Source organism: Macaca fascicularis, chromosome 9, assembly GCF_037993035.2.
Source record: "Macaca fascicularis isolate 582-1 chromosome 9, T2T-MFA8v1.1".
Classification (NCBI taxonomy): Eukaryota; Metazoa; Chordata; class Mammalia; order Primates; family Cercopithecidae; genus Macaca; species Macaca fascicularis.
In genome coordinates this window covers 68,237,019-68,263,478 of record NC_088383.1, presented here as the reverse complement: position 1 = coordinate 68,263,478, position 26,460 = coordinate 68,237,019, and positions in this window count along the sequence as shown.

Genomic DNA, 26,460 nt, shown 5'->3' with positions numbered 1-26,460 from the left:
AGCAAAACCACAACGATTGTGATATGCACAGTAAAATGAAATCCCCACTATCTGAAACCGGGCTAGAAAAAAACCAAAAATATCTACCCCACAAGGAGCCATGTCCCTTTTGGGGAGAAATTGTTGCACTCAGATCTTGGAGAAGACAGAGCCATGCAAGGTTAAGTTGCTAAAGTGGCTAAAACAAACATGGTCTCCACGAGCTAATTTCTCTCCATGGCCCCTCCCTCCCTACTCCTTACAGTAAATAGCAGTTATGGGGACTGCAGTCAAATTCCCTATTTACTGCCTTTCCTGAGTCAGTTTGTTTTGGGTGAAAACAGTCTCTGATGCAGTTCTATTGCACCATTTCAGTGGATGTTTATCATTTAAAAGGAACAATTTTAATACCTACATTTGCCTTACAGTATGAGCCATAAATGTGATTTAGGTTTCCCTTTATAATAGACTCTACAAACGATTGCCTAGGCTCCAGAAGAACTGTTCCTCCAAGTGCTGGCCATGAAAATGAACAGCTTTTCCTTTCTTTACAAAAGTTTTCCTTTCTAATACCTCTTGAAATTAATCGAACAAAAACTGGGTAAATGGGCTGATTCACACATCTTCCTTGCTGGGAGTCTGGAGCCTCCCAGGAATGTCTTGGGAAAGGATGAGTCTCCCAGAGTGGGCCCAGGAGGAAGGCCCTGGAGGTTGTGCCTGCTGATGCTGTTTGTCCTCCTTCCTGCCCCGCTGGGCCCCAGCTTCCTCCTCTGTAATGGTGGGGTGGTGATAGTGGTAATAACATAGATCTCCGACATCAGTGCTACTCAAAGCCAGGTTTGTGGGCTGGCAGCATCAACATCACCTAAGAGCTTGCTAGAAATGCAGATTCCCTGGCTCTGCCCAGACTTGCTAAATCAGAATCTCTGAAGGTAGGGCCCAGCAATCTGTGTGAGAAGGCTGTCCAGGTAATTCTAATACACGCTCATATTTGGGAAGCTCTGACTATTTGGAAGCAGAGCTAGAAGCCTGTCAGGGGTCAGAGTGAACTGCTGAAAGTGTTTATGAGTTCCTGTAATCCAGTGGCGCCCTAGTCCTGGGAGCTGTGAGCCCACTGGGTGCTTAGGATCCAAGTTGGTGAGTGACAAAAGTAATCCAGTCTTGGACACCATAGACTAGACTTGAATGTTGAGAGACTCAGGTATGTGTCCTGAGATGGGAAGGAGGATGGTGACAAGTCTGAAAGATAGACTCTGTCCTGTTTATTCAGAATTATCCAGTGGATACCCATGCATGCCCAAGGGTCTTCCTTCACACCACACTGCCCCTCTGTTTCTCAAGGGGTGAGGAGGGGACCAGGCATGCGCATGTTTAACCTGGAGAAGGGAAGATGTTACATGGGAGAGACAGAGACCTGGAGGCTGCCTTCTAGTTACTGGGGGGCTGGACCATGGTTAGTGGAGTTGATGTCTACATGGTTTCACGGTGCAGAGCTGGGTAGAACCCCAGGGGAGAGGAGGCATGCGAGAGTGAGCTCCTGGTCAATGGAGGTGTGCAGGCAGGAGCTTCAGACTGTGATCCCTTTTGCCACTGAAGGGGTTCCTACATTGGGGAGGGTCCCCATTGGCCTCAACATTCCAGGACCTGTTTTGTTTTAGCCTATAACTCACCTTCTTATGACCTCCCTTCCCCAGAGTGGAAGGGTTGTAACCCCGCAAATGAGGAAAGCCCGTCTGCATGGACACGCTGCTTCCTGCTGAGAAATGCCTCCATTCGGGGGAAAAATGGGATTAATTTTTAGCGGAAGCAGCAGTGGCTGAACGTGCAGTTTTCAAATTGTTGACTATGATATTAAGTAACAAGCAGACTCCTGTCCAAAGGATGTTATTAAAATTAACTGTTTTAGCACTACAGTTAGAATCAAAACCAATCTGTCACTCCTAAATTGGTTTCTTTCAACTGCTATTTGTGGGTAAAATGAACAGTTTTAACAATTACATCTCCAGTGCAAATCATAAACTTGATTTACAGGAAAACACTTAATTTACTGCATTTGACTGTGCACCAGAGCTGCCAATTATCTGACTGTAAATTTCCCCACTTGGTTATTTGTTTCCTAAACAGCAGCCTTGGCCCCATTGCCTCCCTCACCTCTGGGCCCAAGGCCCCACCTGGGGTTGCAGACCCTGATTGGGGTTCTGTTTGTGAAGGGTTGGTGCTCAAAAGCAGACAGGGTCCACATGGACCCTCTGTCCGTGCTATTTCAAGTTGTAAAATATTGCGTAGAATATCACTGCTCTTTAACCTAGTCTGAGCTAGCCATGAAGCAGGAAGAATCACAGAATCTGTGAGCATAAAGACCCGTAGAGAGAATCATTCATTCATCCATTCATCAAACAATGATTACGCAGTCATTTTCCCAGAGCTAGGAGCTATAGGCTATGTAGTGATGGCTGCGTCTCCTGTGGTTCCTGCCCTCAACAAATTCACTGTCTAATAGGAAAGACATATGCTGAATAATATCATTTTGTGGTATAATAAATTTTCCCTTTAGTTGTTGGCCATTAATGAGCCAAAGGGTTGGGGCCCACTGAGAAGTGATTATTCTGCTTGGAGGTGCTGGAGAAACTAGAGAAACTCACAAGACATAGCTTTGCAGAAGTTCCATTTGAACTGAGTTTTGATGTCTGAGTAGGAGCTTTTCAGGTAGAGAAGGAGAGGAAAGGGCCTTTCAGGCAGAGGGAACAGCATCAGCCAACTCTTTTTGGCACAGAAGAACAGGGTATGTTTAGCGAGGGGGTGAATGGTCTTGGCCTGGCAGGAGGGAAGGGAGCAGGTTGGTGCCAGGATGCCTCTTTTAAGGAGTTTAGATTGTGTTGGATTTATAATCCAAGTCCTTCTCCAGCTAAGCAAATGGAAGTCCACAGCATTGAGATGCCCTGTGTAAGCCAGGAGAGATTGTAAATGCCAAGAAGCTATAGGATGGAGAATGGAGGATAGTTTCCTGGTATTTTGAGAAGTAAGAAAGCATATGCAAACATATGCAAATGAGATGCAAGCCGGCACCTGCTCTGCATTGTGTAGTCAGCCAGCTTTCTGCAGCCCTGTGTATTTCTACAAAGGTGAGAGAGGTGCCTCCTTGTGACTCCAGCTGAGCTATGAGACATATCAGGGGCTTCATAAAAAAGAAAATTACCCCAAGACTTTCCCTGCCAGGGGCCTTTCTGTTAGAAGAAGTGTCCCCTTGGGAGACAGAAAAGGACCAGAATTTAGGCCTCAGAAGGGAAGGATGAAGCCCCCAAAGTTGCCACCTTCTAGCGAGCCCAGACCTCAGGATTTTGAGGAGTTGGTTCCATCAGTGTCAAGAGGTTGGTGTGGGCAGCCGGCTTGGGAGGGTGGGGGGTTCTCATGCCCTCTGCTCAGGCCTTCTGCTTCACCCCAGCATGCCCCACTCCCCTGGACTCAGTGTCCCCATGGGAAGGGATCAGTGGGGGCTTTCAGTGCCAATGTCTCATGAGTTGAAGGTCAGTGGTTTTCTCTTGGAGTGATGATTGTCCTGCTCTGACCCATCTGACTCCAGAGGGGTGGGTACTGATATGGTGACACAAGAATGTGGCCTCGGTCTCCTCCTGGGGCCCTGGGGTTAATCCCCTGCTCTCCTATGGTCTGGAGCCACTGAATGGGGATTCGAATCTCTCTTTCCTCCATGATTCTATCAAGAAAGAAGAGGGTGAGGATCCTCATCTCAGTTGACACAGTGGGTAGAGGCCTGTGCCTGGGCTCCTGAAGCTTCTAGAGCTGACTCTTCCTAATTTTCTGTGTGTCCTTGAGCAAATCCTCTCTCTGGATGTCTCTCTGCACCTTAGAAGCCAGATACTTCAGGTAAGAGCCCTTTCCTGTTGACAGTTGGCTCATCCTGACCTGCCGTCAGGGTGTGCGGTGGGGAGCCGAGCCCCTGAGGGACAGGGGCTGCTTGACAAAAAGTTTGGAGGGCTGAGGGGAGCTTCAGGGCATCCCCACCTCCAGGACAACACTGCAACCTCAGGCCCCTGCATCAGAGGCACCCCTGGAGGGAGGGAGGGAGGGCCAGCTGCCAGACTCCTGCCACTTGTGGGTCCAGGAGGCCGATGTTGGGGAGGGCTCTCCGCCATTTCTGGCTGCCCCTCTAGTCCTTCCTCGAGTCTCTTTCGTCCTCCCTCCCCATCTCTCCCATCTACTTTCCTGCATGCCAGACTTTCCCTCCCCAGTCGTTTCTATCTGTGCTCTCTCTCTTATTCTCTGAGTCCCATGGTCTGCTCTCCGCTACCTGCCTGGCCTCTCTGTCTCCCTGACTCTTTCGTCTTCCTCTCCTTGCCTGCTCTGGAAGTCCTTCTCCATGTGTGCCCTTGCCTCAGTATAACCTCTCCTGTGTCCACCTGCACCCACTTTCTCCCCCACCTTCCCCCACCCAGTTCCCAAGTCCTGAGCACTTTGGGGGAAACTGAGGACAGGTTTCACCCTGCTAAGGATGAGAGAGGCAGGAGGGAAGAGAATAGCCAGCCTTCAGCAGGTGGCACTGTTGGGTGACTTTTGCTTGTGAAACCTTTTAGCACTGAAAAAACATGCTGGAATCTATTGGCATTTGAGAGGCTCTTTAAAAAAAAAAAAAAATGACTCTCATTTCCTGGGCATCATTAAACAAGGTGCAGTGTTTGTGTGCGTACGTGTGTGATGAGGATGTATGCATGCAGATGTCTGCACCTGAGCCTGTGGGGCTGGAGTGTAGGGGTGTGTGTGTGAGCACATATCAGGGCCCTGGGTGCCTGGGTCTACGTGTGTATGGATGGGAGTGTCTGTGTGCGACCCACACAACCCGTGTGAATGTGGGTTTCAGTACGGACTGGGGTGTACCAGCATGGGATGTGTCTACGTGTGTGCGCCATCACACATGAAAGTATGTGTGTGAGCGAGCAGGGCAGGTCGGGCCGTGTGGGGAGCAGGGTGGTGTGTTTGTGTCTGTGGATGTGCCCGCCAGCGGAAGCACAGTGGAAGGGAGGGAGAATCATGGAATCAGACCTCCAGGTTTAAATTCTGGCTTCACACTGCAGTGGTGTGATCTTGACCGTTGCTGGTGTCTGAGCCTCAGACTCTTCATCTGAGAAATGAGATAATAGCATTATCTGGCACTCTGGATGACTGTGAGGATTAAGTAGGTTCTTCCATGTAAAGGGCCTTTCCTGGCATGGGCCCAGTAGGCTCAGGGCCACAGTGTGTCTGTTTGAGAGTCGGCAGGTGTGGCCTCCTGCTCTCCAGCTCCACTGTCTGGCTGGGCTGGGCTTGCTGGCCCTCACGCCTGCGGTGTTGGCCTCTCTAGGGGTATGAAGGCCCAGGGGTGGGGATGTCCTGAGGATTCTGGGGTCTGTCCAGCCCTAGTGTTTCCTGGCTCTGCTGGATAGAACCACAGCCAGAATGAACCCGTGCCCTCCCCGCCGCTGACGGTGGAGATCCAGAATGCAAGAGCTGCAGTGGCCCTCAGGGGTCATCGACTCCATCCAGCTCTCCACATAACAGGAGAGGGGAGGGCAGCCCACAGCTGCCCACATAACAGGAGAGGAGACGGCAGCCCAGAGGGGCCAGTAGCCTGACGCCCCCCCCCCCATCGTAAGTCATGGCCTGGCCACTGTCTGAGGGCTCTAAGCTGGGCTGATTCTGAGGCTAGGGCCCAGAGGCAGAGGCAGAGGGGAGCTCCCTGCCTTAGCTCCTTGCAGTCCTGACTCCACCACCCCCTTCTTTCTTCTTCCTCATCTTTTTGTGGCGACCTTCTCCGTTAGAGCTGAAAGTGGAAAGAGGGCCGCATCTGACTGGTTCTCTACTGCTGTGTAACAACCACCCCAGGACAGAGGGGCTTTGAGCAATGTCTTCTTATTTTGCTCTGTTCTCTGGGTTGTCTGGGACTCACCTGGGTCTCTCATGTGGTGGTTGAGGCTGGCTTCTTGGGGTCTTTGCCTCTCTCCTTGCAGCATCTCATCCTCCAGGGCCCTTCACGTGGCTTGGGCCTCTCCCAGCAGTGTAGGCTCAGGGTAGTTATGTTTTTTATGTAGCAGCTAGCTCCCAGGACACAGCCAGTGGAGGCTGTCAGGCCAGTTAAGGGCTAGGCTTGGACTGGCACAAGGTCTCTTCCTCCTGTTCTTTTGGAAAAAATCATCATGACCCACCCAAATTCAAGAAGGCAGAGAAATAGAACCCACTTCTTTATAGAGGAGGGGAAGGTCATATTGCCAAAAAGCCTGTGGGATGGGTGATGGTATGGTGGGCATCTTTGGAAAATGCAATCTGCCACAGCATCCTAATGGCATTGCAAGATGACAAGCAAATGCCAGTCTTAAGAATATTTCTTTTCCATGATTTCATCCAACCTTCCCAAAAGCCATCTGCAGTGGGCCTGTCCTGGCTTATTCACTCCCTGTGTCACCCTACGCAACTCCCTTCACTTCTCAGCACCTCAGTTTCCACGTGTCAAACAGGAGTGGTAATAGTTCCTGTTTCATTGAGTTGTCATAAAGCAAGAACTCGGCCCAGCACCTGGAGAGACCTCAAATGCGTTGTTATTATCATCGCCCTTCTCTTCCTTTCACAGATGAGGAAACTGAGGCTCAGAGAAGTTGAGGGACTGGCTCAGAGATGTACAGCTTGGAATTGCCGGAGCCAGCCTGGAAGACCAGCAGTCTCCCTCTAATTGCACACTGTTTTCTCTGAGGCTCTGCATTGCTGGAAGAAGGGTCAGAGGGGCTGGAAAGGAAGAAACAACACAAAGATGAGGCAGCAGAAGGGAAATCGAGGTACTGGGGGCTTCCAGCCTCATGCTACTTGCTCTCTCCTGAATCCATCGTTGGCTTTTCTGTCCTAATCCGACCGCTCCATTGCCAGCCTCCATTCCTCTGAATGTCGATAGAAGAGCTCTGGACTCTTTCCAGTTTTCCAGACTTCCACCCACACAGACTCAAGGGTCCTCCCAACTCGCCTGTGAAAAGAGGCCATCCCATTCCACGGGAGGGGAAACTGAGGCTTGGAGAAGGCACAGGGTCCCATGTAGCTTCACTGTGGCTCTTCGGACTCTTCACGGTCCCTCTGCCTGTCCTGGGCCTGCCATCGTTCCACCTCCAGGTCTGCCCGCTGCCTGCACCTCTCCTACCCCTCTCACCTTGCCCTGCACTGCAGCTGCCACCACCTCCAGCAGCCCTTTAGACCAACGTCCTAAAGCGATAATGCCGTGATGTTCCCGGCTTTTTCAAAACCCTTTTCCTGGAGTATGTTCACCAGAATGGCAGTCCCACAGGAGCTCTGCGATGAAAGGGCCTCATGGTCAAATAGTTTGGGAAACGTGGCTTCCTTTGTCCCTTCCTTCTCAGTTTGCCAAATTTAATGATGCCACACCCCCATGCACCTTCTTTTGTTTCATGATATCACTTTTTAATACACCATTTTGGGATATTCTCTAAGAAATGTGGTCTGAGGAATGAAGTTCAAATCTTTCCTTTTGGCGTCCAAACGGCTTCACCATCAGATCTCAACCTTGTTTTCCACCGTGCCTCTCTTGGATGTCCAGAGCCCTTGCCCTCCCCTCGGTAGTCCCTGGTGCCCACAGAGTCCATGGTCTCACCCTCCCTGTTTTTGCTCAGACTTCTCAACTCAGAGCTCTGTTTCTCCAGGGACACCCCCAACCTCTCACCCCTTGGCTATGCACTGACTGCTGCGTCTCATTCAGCCATTGGTTGGGTGCAATGTAAGTTTTCTTTCCAGGCATGAACCCTGAGTCCCAAACTCAACCCTAAGCTCTTTAAGGGTGCAAGTGCCATCTTGGTTTTCTGTGTCTCCTGACTTCCTCCCCAGGCCTGCAGAAGCATTGGCAATGCATCTTACGGCTGCATTGGTGGGCAGCTGGTGCTCAGCAAAGTTGAACAGAGTAAAGCATTGTGATACGTGGCAACCGGCTGGCTCAGCTGGCGTTTCACCCTCAGTAGGGAGAAACACATAATTCCTTCTTGCTGTGGTATGAGAATCCCAGGCTCTCAGGACAGTAGAGGCCACCGGTCCACACATGTCTCCTATGTTCAGTTCAATTTGTATTTGGGATTAGCAATTCTCTTCTCCTCTCCCTAGTGTGGGAACAACAGGAGCTGGGCTTTGGCTGTAGCAGCAGAGATCCCAGCTAGACTCAAGGAATAACTTTCCAAGTAGCAGAGACTGTGCGCCATTTGCCAGATTGGATTTCAGTGATTGGTTTTAGACTTAGAGGACTTTCTCTGTTGTCCTTAAGGATTTAGGGGTGACTGTGTTCTCCCAAGAGGTGGATGAGATGACCTCTTTTGGGCTTTCTATCCCTGTAATTTCCAGAGCTGCCAGCTCTCTGGGTCCCTGGGGTCACAAAGGGAGGAAGAATTTCCAGACACAGGGAAGGAGGTGGCAGGAAAAGGGAGAGGGGTTCATGTTGGGGGAACAGACCCCAACCTCTGCCACTGGGGCCTGTACTACCCAGATGAAGGAGGTTGGCGTGCCAAACCGCCCCGGCGGCTCTTGGAGCCACTCTGGGGCTGCTCCCCCACTCACGCGCCACAGTTATTTTTAGCACTGGGATGTGCAGAACATGCTACAGAGAAACAGAGTGGAAAATCTGACACTCAGAGCCCCGCTTGGAGGGAGACACAGTTCTTCCAGCCGGGCGCCACTCACGTGTCTGATTTGCATCTTGCACGTTTCTCTGAGCAGCCCGACTACTTTGAATTCCAGCTGGCTCCCCGGAACTGACCCACAGCCTCCTGGACAGGGCCTGGGGTCCTTGCACTTGGTGGGTGGTGATGGCTCCTGGTCAGGCTCCCCTTCCTTCTGTTGGCCATCAGAATTGTGACCTGCATACAAGCACAGGGCTCTACATAAAAAGCCCAGTGATCGTCTCCTCAGTGTCCCAGACATCATGCGGAGAAAACAGGGCAGGTCTTAGGATTGTTGTTGGGTAGGGGAGGAAACCCAGGCCCAGAGAGGGCGTCTAGGGACCTGAGGTCACACAGAGAGGGAATAACAAAGCTGGCCCTTAGGAGGGTCAGCCCCCTCTGTCCTTGGGGCGTCCCAGTGGGAATGCAATGTCTAGGAAGCCTAGAGTCGAAGTCCAAACCAGCTTAGGAGATGAGGAGTTTGTGTAGTGGATATTTAATTAAAAATTACTTTATGTTTTTTCCCTTCTTATTACAAAAACAATGCATGCTCTTTGTAGAAAATTTAAAAATACAGATAAGCAAACAAGAAAATTAAAAACACCCATAATCCCAGCACTCAGAGATAAACCCTGTAAATATTTTGGTATGTTGGTGAATATACTACCGGGCTTTTCCTTTTTCTTCTGTAAAACATTTTCATTTATTTTTAATTACACATGTAATACGGGAACACATTCTTGTTAGAAAAATTCAAACAATACAGATCAAGCCAAAGTCGCCTCTCTCCCTCCCCAACTGGGCTTCCCTTTTCTGCAGAGGTAATCACGGTTCTAATTTTGATGTATGTCGTTCCTGATATTTTTTAAGTATACACACACATTCATATCATATAGAGATATGTGGTTTTACTTTTAGTGTGTTTGGATGGGCTTTTTTCCTAATAGAAATGGTAGCATATTGCATGTGTTGTTCTACACTTTGATTTTGTCACCTAACTATTAGTCTTGGGGTCCTCTCAGTGTCAGTGTTTAGAGCTCTAACTCATTTGTTCTAACGGCTGGGTAGAATTCCTTTGCATGCATATATCAGAGTTTATTTAGGCATTTCCCTTGTGATAGACTTTTTGATTGCATCCACTGTGTGTGTGTGTGTGTGTGTGTGTGTGTGTGTGTGTGTGTGTGTGTGACTGCAATGCTGCCTTTCAGTGCTCCCATATGTGCCTCCTTGGGTAAGAAAGCTTCTTAAGGGTCAAAGCCAAGATGAGAAATGGCTAGTTACTCTCTTTTTACACGCATTAAGAAAATGGAAGCACCTTGGATCAACTGCCATAAGAATCTGCTTTCTCCACTTTTCTGTGCTAATATGAAGGCAGCTCTGACAGCATTTCCCAAACTGTGCTCAGGACAGCGCTGTGTGCTGGGAAAACCTGATAGGTGCACCTAGGGAGATAAAAAATCAGGGCAGGTGTACGGTTGAATACATTCAATGTACAGTCGAATAGATTCACTGAAATGCTCTTGGAAATTCACCAGTGCCCATTAGTATGTCAAGAGGTGTCCTGAAGTAAAGAAACAAGTTTGTCTTCATTTAGCCTGGCTTTAGAGGGCTGCGGTGTAGGAAACACAGATTGCAGCAGACAGCGCCAGTGCCTGACTCACATCCCCTTGGCCCTGCCGCTCAGTGTGCTTCTGGTGAAATTCCACCTGCTGAAAAACTGTGCTTTCTACCTATGTCTGGTTTCTCTTGCTGCAGGGACCTGTGGGGCTGCCTTGTGGCAGGCTGAGCATGCTGGGGACCCGGTGCTCTCTGTGCCCCAGCCCCAGCAGCCCTCAACCAATGATTGAAGGGATTGGTGTAGAGAAGCCCCAGCTCCCTCACCTCTCAGGTGAGATAAGTTCGAGGCAAGTGTTTTACACTGATCCCTGTGCTTCCCCAGAGGGATCAGGCTCCAGTTCCACTGTAGTAGCTGGCTTGAAAATATGCCCATTATTGGCTGCCCTCCTTCCTTGTCTCACTTCCCCACTCCTCCCTACTCACCTCTCCAAATTTAAATCTTCCTGCATTAGAGTCCTGGGTTTGCTCCGGAAAGAAGCTCAACTAAAACTGATCAGTGGTTACTTTTTAATGGCTCCATGTGAATGTCCTAAATATTTCTCTCAACAGATCCTGCATTGCTGAACATTTCACTATTATAAACAGTTTCGTGGTGGACATCCTTCTAGCTCAATAGCTGTGTACATTTTAAATTATTGCTTTAGAAACTAGTCTTAGACATAAAGCCACTGGTTCAAAAGACATGCATCATTGTAAGGCTTTGATAACTTTGTGGCACCTGCATTCTCCCCTTCTCATCTTGTTCTAATCCTGCCCTGCCTCCCACAGAGGGTACAGAGGGGCCAACCTTGGATATGCTCTGGAATGAGCCTCTCTCACAGGGACAGGGAAAGGCAGAACACAGGGAATACATGGCAGGATGCAGGGAGACAGCTGAATATCCACCCGGAGTTCATAGGGAGGCTCTTAGAGCTTAGTGCTGATGGGTGCTTCTTCCCAGGTTCCTGTTCTAAACTCTTCCCATTCTACAAGGCTCAGTTGAAATATCACCTCCTCCAGGAAGCTTCCCTTGACTTTTCCTGCCTTGTGGGCCGCCTCTTGAGGCTGCACGTGATTTGGTACTAATTCTATATGGGTCATGACACATTCTGTGGGTAGTAACAGTGAATGTTACACACATGACAGATATACACGTTTGGGGTTCAATAAATGCTTGAGATAAGAAAGCCAGGGAACCCAGATTTGAATCTACCCTTGCTGCTATCCTTGGTGGGGACCTGTGGGTCTCCAGGCAAGGGTCCCGAGGTGGGCCTGAATGGGAATAAGCACAGTACCAGCCTACTGTCTCCTTTCTCAGCCTCTCATTTTTGCCCCCTTTCCAGGAGTCTTTCAGCCAGGAGTCCCAGAGGCTGGGCTGTCTGCATTCAGCCCGGGGCTGCGAATATCAGTGTGCCTTTCTTTTTATCCTTCCAGGTGCAGGTTTCCGGAGACAAATATACCCTCCATTCCCAGCCCCTCGATCTGTCTAAACACAATTTGACATGCGTTGCTATTAGCTTAGCACCTTATCAAATAATGCGGCCTGATCGAGATAAAAGGTTTTACAACCCTTGCTGCCTTTGTTTCTGCCTGCATTCACCCGCCGAGACAGCTAATAATTACCACCAAAGACAAAGAGAAATCTATACGCTCAGCGTAGAGGTTCCTGTGTGCATGTTAAGCAGCAGCCGGAGGAGAAAGAGGTGGGAGGAGATGGCCCCAAATGCAGCTCGGGCCTTGCAGCCTGCTGGAGAGAGTGGCCCCCTGGTTGCTGGGTGACCCTGTAGTTTGGTGCTGTCTAACCCTGGAGGTGGAGAGAAAGGTGGAGAATGTGTCCTAGAGCCCTGTCCTGGGTTGTCAAGGCCTGGTTTGGCAGACGAGGGTGGTGTGAAGGGAAAGGCAAGGGTGCTGGCATAGAGGGTTGCTGCGACCTGGGTTTCTCCCTGGTTCTGCTCCCAGGCTGCTCTGTGACCTTGGGTAGATCCCTTATCCCCGTGGGCTTCAGTCTCTGTTTCTGTAGCCTCTGTGATAGGGCGCCAAGGCAGTGTGGTGAGAGGGTGCCCCAGGCAGTGTGATGGTGAGAGGTGAAGCCAGCTGGAATTCCTGGGTCGAGTGGGGACTTGGAGAACTTCTCTGTCCAGCTAGAGGATTGTAAATGCACCAATCAGCGCTCTGTGTCTAGCTAAAGGGTTGTAAATGCACCAATCAGCACTCTGTAAAAACATGCCAATCAGCACTCTGTGTCTAGCTAAAGGATTGTAAACACACCAATCAGCACTCTGTAAAATGGACCAATCAACACTCTGTAAAGTGGACCAATCAGTGCTCTGTAAAGTGGACCAATCAGCAGGATGTGGGTGGGGACATATAAGGGAATAAAAGTTGGACACCCCAATGGGCAGCAGCAACTTGCTAGGGTTCCCTTCCACATTGTGAAAACTTTGTTCTTTTGCTCTTCACAGTGAATCTTTCTGCTGTTCTCTCTTTGGGTCCGTGCCACCTTTAAGAGCTGTAACACTCATCGCGAAGGTCTGCAGCTTCATTCTTGAAGTCAACAAGACCAAGAACCCACCGGAAGGAGCCAACTATGGACACAATGGGAGTCTGGAGACCTCACTTTGAGAGTCAGCTCAGCTGCTCAGGCAGTTGTATGTTGTTCTGGGGCTCTGTTTCTCCCTCTGGGAAATGAGGAGCTAGTTGGGATGACGACAGTGGGCATGTCAGGACTGTGCCCCAGGTGGTGGATGACTCAGCTGGTGTCTCCCTGGGTGTCTATTCCATGGCTAGACCTATGTGGGATCTTGACTGGGGGTGCTGGGGAAGGAGGAGATGTAAGTCTTCAACTGAGAAGCTGTCCTAAAGAGGCAGTTTTCATTCCAGAACCAACAAAGACAGACAGTGAAATGTGAGCTCATAGGGGGAGGAATAATTGTGAATGCAGTCTCAGAAGGCTTCCTGGAGGAAGAAGGAATGAATGGTGCCCACGTAGATGGGGTAGAGTGCCTGAATGGGGCTGTGTGCAGCAAGATCTGTGATGAGGATTGTGAATAAAGTGGGCTACAGGGGTTGCGAGTCTCTGATAGAACAATCTGGACTCCAGCATTTGTTGGCACTGGCCACTCTCTAGGGGACATGGATTCCCATAGATCTCAGGACTGTTGGGGGCTGCCTGGATTCCCCTCTCTCCCAGCCCTGGCCTGCTGTGGGAGGGATAGAGCTAGTGTGCTCAAAAATGTTTAATGGTTCCTGGTAAACATCCCCATCATGACCGACTCCATAATACCAATGTGATATCATCAAATGCAGAGTTGGGAAGAGATGAGCACACTTGAGTCTCACGAGTGGGTGTGAGCCACCTCCAGCACACTGCAGGTTGGAATTCAGTATAAACCCAAGGAGTCAGGTCAGAGACCCACACGGTGTCAAGACTCAGAAGATAAAGGATGGAGTAGCACACATGCCACCTCCACTCCCACTTGTGCCTATGGCAGACATCACTAATCAATTGTGTCTCTACTAAGCTCAGAATTCTTCTCATCTGAGTGCTCCAAGAAGTCACTATCAATTGATTAGAGTTGGTATACAAAATGACAATTCTTTGCCATTGCAGATCTAGGCTAACCTCCACATTGTACACATAGGGGAAACTGAGGACCAGACAGGGAAGGAGACTCTCTTGAGGTCATCCAAATAGTTTGGGAAAGTTGAGGCTGGAAGGCCAGTGGCCCGCCTCAGAAGCTGGCACTCCCGTGTCCTCCCACACTGTCGTCTCTCTTTGCTGTTGACAGCAGCAGCAAGGGAAAGGAACCTTGCTCCTAAGAGAGGTTGCCTTGGGTCTGGGCTGAGCAGCTATCTTCCCTGAAGTTACTACCTCGAAGACAGGGTTGAGTGCTGTTCCAATCACCAATTCTCATTACCAAGACGCGTCTGCAGCAAATGGCCGTTTTCCCTTTGTGCCCTTCCTTGGGACCTGTGTGTGTGTATGCAGATTTACACAGCCCTGGCCACACAAATGGACATGTTTTTAATTCCCATAAGCTAGAGACAAACTTGGGGACCTTCCCAGAGAGCAATGGTCCCTCCTGAGCACCCCATTTATCTCCTCAGGTTTCTCATTAGAGCAGGCACTGGCTTGTGGTTTATCCTGCGATGGACTCTGGGCGAGACTGCTCATGACTGCGAAGCGTTGTGCCCACTCTGTTTCCATCCCCTTTATTCTTTTCTTTTTCACTTCACCACACTCAGATATCATCTCTCTGGCCAGTCCTCCCTGATCCCTGACCCCAGCCCCCTCCTCTGCTTCGAGATTCCCTCTGATTTTGTGCCATCACCTGGGTTGTAGGATGATCTGCCTTCATGCCTGTCTCCCTCCTTCATGGGCGTTCCCTGAAGGCAGGGCTGGGCTTCCTTTTAGCAGAGCTGGCCCGTAATTGTGGTTGAATTGACCCCAGCATCTCGCCTCGCCTCTCTCTAGAGTTGTCTTCTTACTGTGATTTGAATCCAGGATTCTTGGATCTGGAAAGAGACCTGGGGACCTTGTGGTCATTCTTGCATTGTTCCGTGTGTGTCTATCAGCTGGGGTTTTAGTTCTAAGCCACAAAAAAGGAGTGTGGCTGGTGTAAGTAGACGGTTTAGTGAAAAAGTAGTGTGTACTCGCTGAATTGCCGGAAGCCCAAAGAACCAAGTTCAGGCAGGAGGCAGGGGGCCCGGATGGCAGGCAGGAACACAGCCGCAATCTTGCCACAAGGCTGTCTGGGAGGACATTGCCAGGCCAGGGCATTGGACAGTTCTGTGGCCTTGAGGCCATGTGGCCTTTGGAAACAGGATTTTTGTGCAGCTGCTGCAGCCATGAGAAGAATGGAACCTCTTTTACCTGCGTGTCCTCAGCTCAGATTCAAAATTGCCAGGCAGCTGTCTCTGACCTGTGGAGCCCGGTCACCTGCTACACCATAGCTGCCAGGGGCTAGTGGGCAACTGAGGCTTAGCCCCACCATGGGTCCCTGAGAGGATGCATGGGACGCACCTCGCCATTGCCCCATTGTGGGGTGAGGGAGCCCAGGTGGGCACTTACCAGTTCCTGTCTCTCTCGGTAAAGGTTGTTCCTGGGGTGTGTTTACTCCCTGGCACTCTGCCGTGCCGTGCACACAGGGCAGAGGTGATGCATTCCTCCAAAGACTCCCCAGGAACATGATGGGGTTCAGGGGAGTGGAGGGACTGAGGATGGACCCTGAGGCTCTGCTGCCCCTACTCCCAGCTTCAGCTTGGGTTCTGCTATGTTCACTGCATTCCTACGTGGGGGTTTGTGGAGACCGATCTCATATTATACTAAACATCGACGCCTATTTGGTCCAAGACTGAGGTGTTTGGAGGCCCTAACAGGGGTGCAAGGTCACAGTGAGTGAGGGAGTGGCTGTGGTACCTGAACCCAGGTCCCCTGATTCCCCAGGCTGACCCCTCCAGCAGCCTCTTACACCAGAGTCCACCCCCTCCTCATTGTGCGGAGGCCCTTCAGCGGCTGGGCTTATTTGGAAATGGGACTTGGAGCTGGATCATCCCTATGCAGGGTTTACACACCCACAGACAGTTAGCTCTGGGAGGGGTCTTAGAGACCCCTGGCCCTGTCCTTATGCAGAGAGAAGGCAGAACCTCCTTGCTCAGCACCCCTTGAGGGACTTCTGGAAGAGATTTGGTGAGATGTTCACGACTCACCTCCCTGCGGAGGAGAGATCATTAGCAGTGCTGCCTGGCTGCCAGCAGCCCCACAAGGAAATGGGCATGTCTGGCTGTGGGAGTCACCTAACCCATGGCTGGTCATTGGAGGCTTATGAGCAGGGCTCCGGGAATGCTGTCTTGCAGGGGAGAGTGGGCAGGTGGCTGGGGCATCTACCCCTGGGCTGAGGCAGGAGGCAGCCAGCTTCAGCTCACGGTGAGGGGCACCCTTCATGGCTGGGGCAAGGAGACGGGGTGGGTTTGGCTCATCTGTCTCTGCTTCCTCCGTAGAACAAGGCTGGGCCCACGTGCTGTGTGTGGACATGTCCATGTGTGTGGGATGGAACGAGTTGCCCTCCCTATCATCTTGTGACCTTTCTCATGATACTTAGCTTCTCTGAGCCTTGATTTCTTCATTTGTAAGATGATGGTGACCTTATTGGATTGTTGCAAAGTTTAGGTGAGAAAGGCGTGAAAGTGCTTAGCCTGGAGGCTGGCACAGAGTAAGGTTCAATACATACTAGATAGTAATATTATGACCTCCTAATTTGTAAGCTAGGGAGGCAGTGTCTGCCTTGCAGAGTTGGCTGGGGGGTTAAATGAGATGGTCTACATAAATGCTGAGCACAGGTTTTGGCTCATAGTACAGCAGGCTGGTCACTCACATTAACATCACACGGGGAGGGTCCTGCCAGTGGAGTGTATGAGACATGGGCTCCTGGATGCCACTTTCTTGATGCACGCTTGAGACTTATACAGGCCCCTTTAATTTTACATTCTGTTTTCTGGCTCATCTCAATGAGGTGTATCAATTAAGATACTTCCAGTTGTGTGTAACGGAAGAACCAAGTTAGAATGACTTAAGGAAAAAGGAGGTTTATTTTTGCACATTACAAGAACAGTAGAGTGATAGTAAAGTTTAGTGATTAAGGCAGAGCTCAGAGCCCAAAGCCAGACTGTCTTAGGTGAAATCATGGCTAGCTGTAATCACCTTGGGCCAGTTAATTAACCTCTCTGGGCCTCAGTTTTCATATCTGTAAATGGGGCTAGCAACAGTACGTTGCTCACTTGGCTCTGGTGAGGATTAAATGGGTTACCAAATGCAAAATGCTTAGAACAGTGCCTGGCACATGGGAAATGCTATGTTAGTGTTGGCTGTCTATTTATACCAGAGTTGGGATGGTTCCAAGGCTTATGAATTTCGGGGTTCAGTGATGTAAACAAGGTATCAAATTTTTTCCATTGTCTACTTTGCCACTGTCAATGTGTTGATTTTGTTCTCAGTTTTATGCCTTCCTTATTCAAGATGATTGCAGCTGAACCAAGCGTCACTGTCCAGAGCCAGAAGACAGAATATCTCTTCTTTTTGGGGAGAGAAAAACTTCCTCCAGTGGTGTTCTTGACACTTCATTGGTTGGAAAGGGGTCAAATGCCTAGGTTAACTACTTGGGGGAGAAAAGAATGGAATTACTGTGATTGGCTGAGTCTGACCCAGCTTTGTCCTCCTGAAACCACTCATACTTGGACTAACTTGGAGGTCCAAGTGAGGAAGAAGGGGGGTGGGATGGTGAATCAGCTAGTAATGTCTGACTCAGGGTAATGGGGTGTAGGGACACAGCAACATAGCAAAGAATCTGCCATCATGCCAGGCTCTGCTCTGCAGGGCCTGATAAAAGTTTTCGGCTAGTCCTGAAAGCCTCTCTGGGCTGGTGCTGCCTGATATCTAGTCTGCGAAAGGTGGCTCAGATGGAGGCCTGGATAAGAGCAGTCCAGGAGCTGAACTAAGTCCTTATCCATGGTGGTGCACATAAATAGCAACTTCTATTTATTCAAACTCACTTTCCCCCACTGTGATCTAAGAGGCAGATATTATTTTTATCTTCATTTGAAGATGAGAGAGCTGAGGCCGGGGGAGAGTAAGTGATGTGCTTTGGCAGATACTATTGGTGCCTCACTCACAACCCTTTGGTCCTTCTTGAAGGTCACCTGTAGCCATGGTGGACAGTGGCTGACTTGCTTGTGTACAAGGTGGCCTGGGCATGCCGGGAAGTTAATGCCCAGAGTGACAACCCTCAGGAAGTGGGAGAGGGGAGTTGATGGATAAACAGTCCAGCTTCCTTGCCATTAGGGGACAATTCCTAGGTGTGTTCGGCAGTCTCTTGAGGTGTGCATGGCAGTAACCTGCTCACATGTGCATATTAGTGTGGCTTTTCTGTCTTCCTTGTCTGATTTTCTCTCGTTCTCATCTGGACTTTCTGGGATCACTTCACCCAAATCCTGGGCTCAGGGGCTGCTTCTGATATAACCCAAACTAAGGCCCTTGTCCAAGATTGCAGGGTTAACAATAGATGGCCTAGGGATACACACCAGGCCGGCCAACCTTGAGCCTGAGCTCATGACCAACAAGCCACTTCTCTTGTCATTGGAAGAACTATGAAAGAAACAGGAGAGCCCCAACCTCAAACCCCAAACCCCACTCGACTTCAGCCAGACCAGTGCCCTTGGTGGTAGCGAGCTGCCTGTACAGTAACCAAGCTCAGTGTTTCCTGTGGCGAGGGCCTGCTGGGCTCCGGCAGCCAGTGGCAGTGGCTCATAAACTGCCTGATGGGATGGGACCAGTGACCCGTGAACTGAATCTGAGGAACAATTCGCCCTTCCCTAGCCGGCTGCAAAGGAGCGATTATGGACCTTCCAGGAAATAATACATTTCATGGAAAAGACCGTAATTATGGAGTATTGAGTAAATAATATGTGCTTTTTAAAAGTCTGCAATTATGTATTTATCCTATCTGTAATTAGGGAATTTTTAAAGGGTGCATTATAGGTAATTTAAAAATAAAATAATGACACCACTCAAAACAAACAGCCCCAAACAAAGACAATTCAAGCACCCCAAACTTGGTTCAGTGGTGATTTCAGGAGTAGCCACTGTCCTGGGCTTCTGGGGAAATCAGATGGTCCATGATTGGCCTGGGTAGGTGAGGTCAGCTTGACCCCAGTCTTGGCTTGATGTCTAGAAGTTCCTCAGTGCTAACCTTCTCTCCTTGACTAGCCTCAATCCTCAGAAATCTCTTCCTCTCATAACAGCCAAGTGACTACTGCATGTTGGCAGCATTTCTCACTCTTATTCTTCTAGAAACTTTAAGGCTGCACTGTCTGATGCAGTAGTCTTGAGACACATGTGGCTATTTAAATTTAAATGAATAAAAACTTAAAAAATTTAAACACTCAGTTCTTTAGTTGCACTAGATGCATTTCAGGTGATCAGTAGCCACACATGTGTCAGACAGTACAGACACAGGATATTTCCATTACTGCAGAATGTTCCACAGGACAGTGTTGCTTTAGAATCTACAGCTCACGTATGTAGCAGATTGCTTATGTGGTGTAGACCTGGTCTTGAACAAATGCAGTGAAAGAAAGCTTGCTCTTTTTTCTGAAGTTTCTTCCCCACTGGAGAGATCCAAAGTTACTTCTCCCTTCTTTTACATGTACTGTTTTTATATTGACTTCCCTTGATGAGTGGGGAGGCCTGTCTCATTCTTCTTCATGACACCCCATCCCAAGCCAGGATCTAGAATATGTAGGTTGGTAGAGAAGCCCTGGCTCAAAACTTTTGTGAACATTTTTCTCCCTTCCTCATCTTGTTGTTTTGCAGCTCGATGTCTACCTCTGTCTTATCGCTTTTAGGCACATCAATGACAAACTCTTGGCCAAGGTCGTACTGGCATGCTGGAGGTGATGCAGGTGATGATGGTGACAGTTATGGTGGTAGTGGTGATGGAATTGGAGGTCATGAGGGGCAGGGTGGCGCCAGAAATGATTACGGTGGTAGTAGAGGTAGTGGTGGAGGTGATGATGGTGATGGCGTTAACAAAGGTTGGGCCATGGTTGTATTGACGTGGTGGAAGTAGCGGAGGTGTTGACAACAGAGGCGATGAGGGTGGTGGTAATGGAAGTGAGATCTTCTATGCGTGAGGCCCAGTGGGCGCCAGGGTGGAAAGCCAATGCTTGTGGAATGAGGGGATGGATGGGTAGGGCCTGTCCTGGGTCTCTGGCTGGCCAGCTGTGAGTCACAGCCCCAAGCCATTCCTTCTGAGCTTCAGGCTCCTTTTCTGTAAAATTCACGCTGAGGACGTTTAATTTTTTAGTTAAAAACTCTGATTTTTTTGAATAGTGGATATATTTACATATTCAAAAATAAAATAAGAGGATTGCCCCGTCTGTCCATTCCCTCCCTCTTAGCTAGATACTGCTATCAGTTTCCTACTTCCTGAAGAGTTTCTTTTGAATGTGTTTACTTTAAAGCAAACACATATATTCATTTCTCTCCTTTTGCACCAATGGTAGCATAGTGAACACACTGCTTTGTGCTTTGCTTTTTAAGTGGTGTTTTAAGCTATAAGATACAAGATACCTGTGTGACATGTGAGATAGTCACTCTTTTTTAAAGACATTCACCCTAAATAAACTCACAAGGTCTTTGAGAACAGTGACTATGCTCCTTTCTTCTTAGCTGACCTCAGGCCTTGCCCATGGCTGGGAATGGCATGGCGGAGCACAGACTTCTGGAGTTAGTAGAGTCACATTCTTGGTAAGCTTGGAGACCTCTGTTTTCAGAGCTGCAAAATGGGGACAATAATAGTCCCTGCCTGAAAGGGTTGTGGCTGAGATAAGTCAAAGGAGTGCTGAGTCTGCAGCCCTCTGCTCAGTGTCTGGCACAGAGTAGGTGCTCAATAAGTGGTAGAAATGGTGACTCCTTAAGGTGAGTGGCATCAGTGTGTCTGTGAAGGTGTGGGCTGGGGGGCTGGCTCGGAGGACCCGACATCTCCCCTGGAGCTTCTGGGGCTGGCAGAATGAAGTTCTTGTTTACAGCATATACCTGGGATCTTATATCTCCTCATGTGTGCTCCGTCAGAGAGAAACTATTCCTGCCCGAGCAGTGGTGTGATGGCTGGAAGGAACCTGGCAGATTGGATCAGAATCCTGAGACAAGTTGTCACGGCTGAGGCTCTGTGAAAGCAGAGTGGGTCACTCCGCAGCATGCCTGCTCCTGCCCCTATTTCGGAGGAGCCATTGGGGTAGGTTAAGAACCTCTTGCCCCTGTCATTTGGCTATGCTTAAACAAGTACACTGAAGCCCCTCAGAGCCCACCAAAGCTGCTTTCTGTGCTGGGAGAAGGAGGAGGAGAGGACCCAAGGCCCAAGTGCTTTCTCACTGTCCTTGGATGCCTCTGGCAAGAGAGAGTGGCGGCCCAGATGGGATGTTCCCAGGCAGACCCTCCTGCAGCCCATCACCTCTTGCCGCTGCCTCTGTAACAAGCCCTCCCTGCTCCTTCTGCTCCCAGACCTGTCCCCTTGAATCTGTCTTCGTCGCTGTCACGGGAATCATTGACTTGCAGGTCAACATGGATTGTCTCTCTCCTGGGCAGACCGAGTGCATGGCTGGCCCTGCCTGCACAGTCAGGTTCTCCCACGTTAGCCTGCGTTCAAGACTTGCTGTGATGTGGGCTTCAGTGTCTGGCCTGATTCCCCTCTGCCCCCTCCTGATCGACTGGGTTGCTTCCTCCACCCACAAATTGCCAGCTTGGGCAGGACTGGGAATCAAACGAACACAACATCCAGCACCTCTTACTATGTAGGCAGAACTTGCCATCATTTACTCCCAGAGCCAGTCTCACCTCTTTCAGTTAGCCTTCTGTCCACCTCTCCCTCCTCTGAGCTCCTCCTCATCTCTGGGATCTGAGCACCAAGTGGTCTGCTGTGGATTATTTCCATGGGTGCCACTTTCCTCAGAAGAAACAGTAGAATGTGCTAGTTAAGAATATGGGCTTCATTTTCACACTGTCTGGGTTCAAATCTCTTCTTGGCTGTGGCAAGCACTTCACCTCTGAGTCTTAGTTTCCTCACCTGCCAACAGGAGTAAAGGTTCCTACCGCACGGTTGCTGACTGAAAGGATGCAGGTGAATTACTTAGCACAGAACCGCACATCAAGTAAACAGTTGCTACATGTTAGCTGTTAGTATTAGATCACTGGGCTCTGATTTCTAACACAGGAAGAAATAGCCTGACCTTCACCCCACTCATCCCTGTAGGACAGAGGCTGGCCTGGTGGGGGCACTCAGAAGGAGCATCCACAGTTATTTTGGGACTACAGGAAAGATCCAATCTTTTCACTCTATTCCCTTCAGGCTCCCCCCAGCCCCATCCTAGTCCACACCCCTAAAGGGATTCCCAGAATTTCAGAACCCTGATCAACATAAACCTTGGGCCCTTCAGGCAGGTGCCAGCCAGAAGTAGTGGATTTACAAGGTGAGGACGTATAAGATGTGACAGGCCTAGAATTAGCAATGCAATTCCTCTGTCATTTTTATCATTGGCCCCTGCAGGGAGGAGCTGATTAAATGGATATTCAACTCTTTGCATTAATGCGCATCCAGCTTCAATTTGCATTTCATTAGCCGCACAAAAAGCATAATTTTATTATTTGCCGTTGGAAAGCAGATCTCTGCTAACAAGCAGCTACACGCTGTTCCTGAAATATAGTGTGACTGACTCACTCCACTGTCTGGCTCACCCTGCTATCCTCTTCTCCCTCTGCAGACTTCTGGCTCTCTGGTGAAGGTGGTACATGGCAGATTTGGCTTTATGATGGCGGGCTGCGTTATCATTCCAGCCCTGGTCCCGCAGAGGGCTCCGTTTTTCTCATGTACCTGGGGAGGCAGGATTGACAGCTGCCATCTTCCTGGTCAGTCATTGTCATCACCAATAATAACATTACCACTATCAAAACAGTATTTCTGGCCAGGCGCTGTGGCTCACGCCTGTAATCCCAGCACTTTGGGAGGCTGAGGTGGGTGGATCACGAGGTCAGGAGATCAACACCATCCTGGCTAACACGGTGAAACCACATCTCTACTAAAAAGTACAAAAAATTAGCCAGGCGTGGTGGCAGGCGCCTGTAGTCCCAGCTACTTGGGAGGCTGAGGAAGGAGAATGGCCAGAACCCCAGAGACAGAGCTTGCAGTGAGCCGAGATCGCGCCACTGCACTCCAGCCTGGGTGATACAGCGAGACACTGTCTCAAAACAAACAAACAAACAAACAAACAAAATACAAAAAAACCCCTAGTATTTCCACCCTCATAATACCACCTTCACCAATAATTGCCATTATTATTATTTATTACATCTGCATCATCGTCATCGCCTCCACCATCACCAACATTATCATTTCCATTACCACCACCTCCCTCATCATCACCTCCACTACTTCTATCATGCTGATACATCCACAACCAATATTATCACGTCACCATCATCACCTCCACCACCACCACTCTAATCATCCCCACCATCACTCTGACCAGCACTATCACCAAGTCCACCCCCACTGCCATCATATCTATTACTACCATCACTTCTACCATCTCCACTGTGCTAGTGATACCTTGCCCACAGCTGTTATCCTCATCACCATCATCACCTCCACTGCTACTTCCACCACCACCGCTATCATCACCTCTACCACCACAGTCTCCACTGCCATGACTAACTCCACTCAGCCAAACCAACACCATCTTCACCACCATTACCCCACTCCCACTATCACCACATCCCAGTACTTTCACTGGTACCTCCACACCAATCTAATCCCTGTCACTGTCTCTCTCAACACCATCAGAACTATCACTGCCACCCTCACTACTACTACAATCACCACCCTCTCTGCCACCAACACCACTGTCTCCACATCTTCCATGTCAGTGAGGACCTTGACCATTATAGTATGCACATTGCTTCTTTGACATTACTTTTAAAAATCTGAAAGCACCAGCATTGAAAACTTTCACTGCTGTCAGAGTCCATGGATCTGTGGTCCCTATGTGAGAGTGATGCAATAAACGGAGTGACTGGAGCCATTGAGGGGAGCAGGGTCCAGGTGACCAGTGCCAAGGGATCTGGAGAGTGAAGCAGAGGGACAGTACAGTAAAATCATTGGTGGGAGCATGAATTTGGAGGCAGATGGAATTGATCTCTGATGCACCATGGGACCTTGAGTGAGCCACTTTCCTGAGCCTTAGTTTCCTATCAGTCAAGTAGGACTAATACCCCTTCATTGAGTTGAATATTAATTAAATGACAACATGTGTTCTGAGGATCTGCGGAGTGGAAGCTGCCAGTTCTCTGCCCTGATGCCCTCAGATCCTCTTGGATGTCCTTTATGAGCTTGATGCATTCCTGCCGCAGCCCTTGCATGCTTCTCTCCTAACAGCTTGCAGTTGCAACCTTCTGCAGATACCTGCAGGCTATTGCAGTTGCATCGCTCAAAGGTGCTGAGAGCCAGAAGTGTCCCAGAGAGGCCTGCAGACAGTGATCCGGAGGCGGGAGGATGAAAGCCCAGCTCTTTTCCTTCAAGGCGGCCAAACTCAGAGATGAAATTTACACTACAGAGCTCCCTGCAGGATCGGGCCTTGGCGGGGACTTCACCTGTAATTGTATTGTTGCGTGGCTCCTTCTCTTCCCTGTCTTGTTTTCCCCACTCCCTTTCTGGGTCCTCCCAGGAGCAATTTCATAATGCTTGCACGTGAATCTTCATGTCATGTGACATGACGCATAGCAGGATTTCGATTCACCGTGGTTCCCTCCTCCTCTCCTCATGTTCGTCAAGTACATTAGCTAATAGAGGGCCTTCACACATATTGTTCATTGGAAGTGTAAGCCAATCCTGGCAGTCTCTTAGAGTGGGAATTATTACGCCCATTCTGCAGGTGCACAACTGAGACCCATGTGCGAGATCATGGAGTTAGTAGGTAGAAAACGTGAGGTGTAAACCATGTCTTCTGAATTCAAGATCATGGAGTTAGTAGGTGGATACCCATGTGCAAGATCACGGAGTTAGTAGGTGGAAAAGGTGAGGTGTAAACCATGTCGTCTGAATTCAAGTCCGGCCTTCTTCCTGCAGTACCAGCCTGCAGAATTCTCTGAGCTCAGGGCTGGCTTAAGCCTGGGCCGGCGTGTATGGGTGCGATGTGATTCTGGATCAGTTGCCAGGCAGAGAGCTCAGACTCCAGTCTTCTTTCTCCCTTGCCTTGAGCACCACCTTTCCACCCCTGTACCTGGAGCACAGCTGAGTCATTCCACAATGGGATCATCTGGAAAAAGCAATGACGTGACTGATTTAAAAAGAAGACCATGCAGTGAAGGACACCCTGTCCCCTGCTCAAATGCTGTGTGACCTTGGGCAAATTGTGAAATCTCTCTGAGCCCTGGTTTCCTCATTTAGTCTTCCCAGCCACTGGGTGGGGGAGGGGCTGTTCTCCTCCTAATTTTAGAGCTGGCTGAGAGCAGTAATGGATGTTCTGGGAAGGGGAGGCTGAAGCAGAACTGAGAACAAATTCTCTTGCCCTCTTCTCCCAGCCCAAGAATCCCCTGAGCTGCATTTCTGACAACGTACATCTGGCTACGCCAGCGACCTTGCCCTCGTGCAAAGAGGCCCCTTCTGGCTCAGGCTGCCGGCATTCTTCCCACAGAGCCCACTGGCCTTCCACTGGATCTGGTGGGATTCCTGGAGGTTGTTCAGATGACCATGCCTTTCAGGGATTTTAGGACAGCTTCCTGTGCCTTGAAGTCTGTTCTTTCTTAGCCCTAATAAGGGAGCATAGAGTAGCTGCTTACACATTCCCTTCATCCCCAAATCATTCTTCTCTGGGCCTCTGCTCACAGACCTTCCATCAAGGAATTCACTACATTGTGTTGGAACGGTCTATGTCCCTGACTATCCCACAAGATGTGCTCCTTAAGGACAGAGACCTCATCTTAGTCTTTAAATCTCCACAGCCCAACCCTGGATCTGGGTCAGTGGAGGTCCTCAAAAGCAACAGAGTAAAGTAGACTTTGGAGTCAGGAAGACTTGCATTCAAATCCCAGCTTTACTGCTGCTTAACTGTGGGGTCTTAGGCTGTTTTCTTTTTTTTCTTCTTTGAGCTTCAGTTTCCTCATCTGTGAAATAGTCTGATAGTATCACATCACAGGGCTGTTGTGAGGATTAAATGGCATCATGAATGGAAGGTACCAAGTCCTGCACCAAGTCCTGCACCCAGCCTGTAGTGACTAGCACCTGCTCCCTGCCGAACATGGTGGCTGGGGCTGGACATGGTCCTTGAGGGGTGATCTGAGCAGCCTGCAGCATTCTGGGCCTTTCAACTGCCTCATCCTGGTAACGTTCTCATGCTTCCTGGTGCCCTACAGATGGCTGTCTTCTGGTGGAGTCACCAGGTTGGAGGGGTCCTCAGAATGCCAACAGAACAGAGCAGCCCTGAGCTCTGGCATCTGTCATTGTGGCTTGACTGGATACGTATCTCCAGACTTCAGGGCAAGCATCTCTGGCTGAACCCACTGTGGAGATCCTAAATTGGCACCCCATAGAGTGAGCTGTCTGATTCTACAAAGGCAGTATTTCTAGGTTTCAAAGGAACTGAATAATTTAAA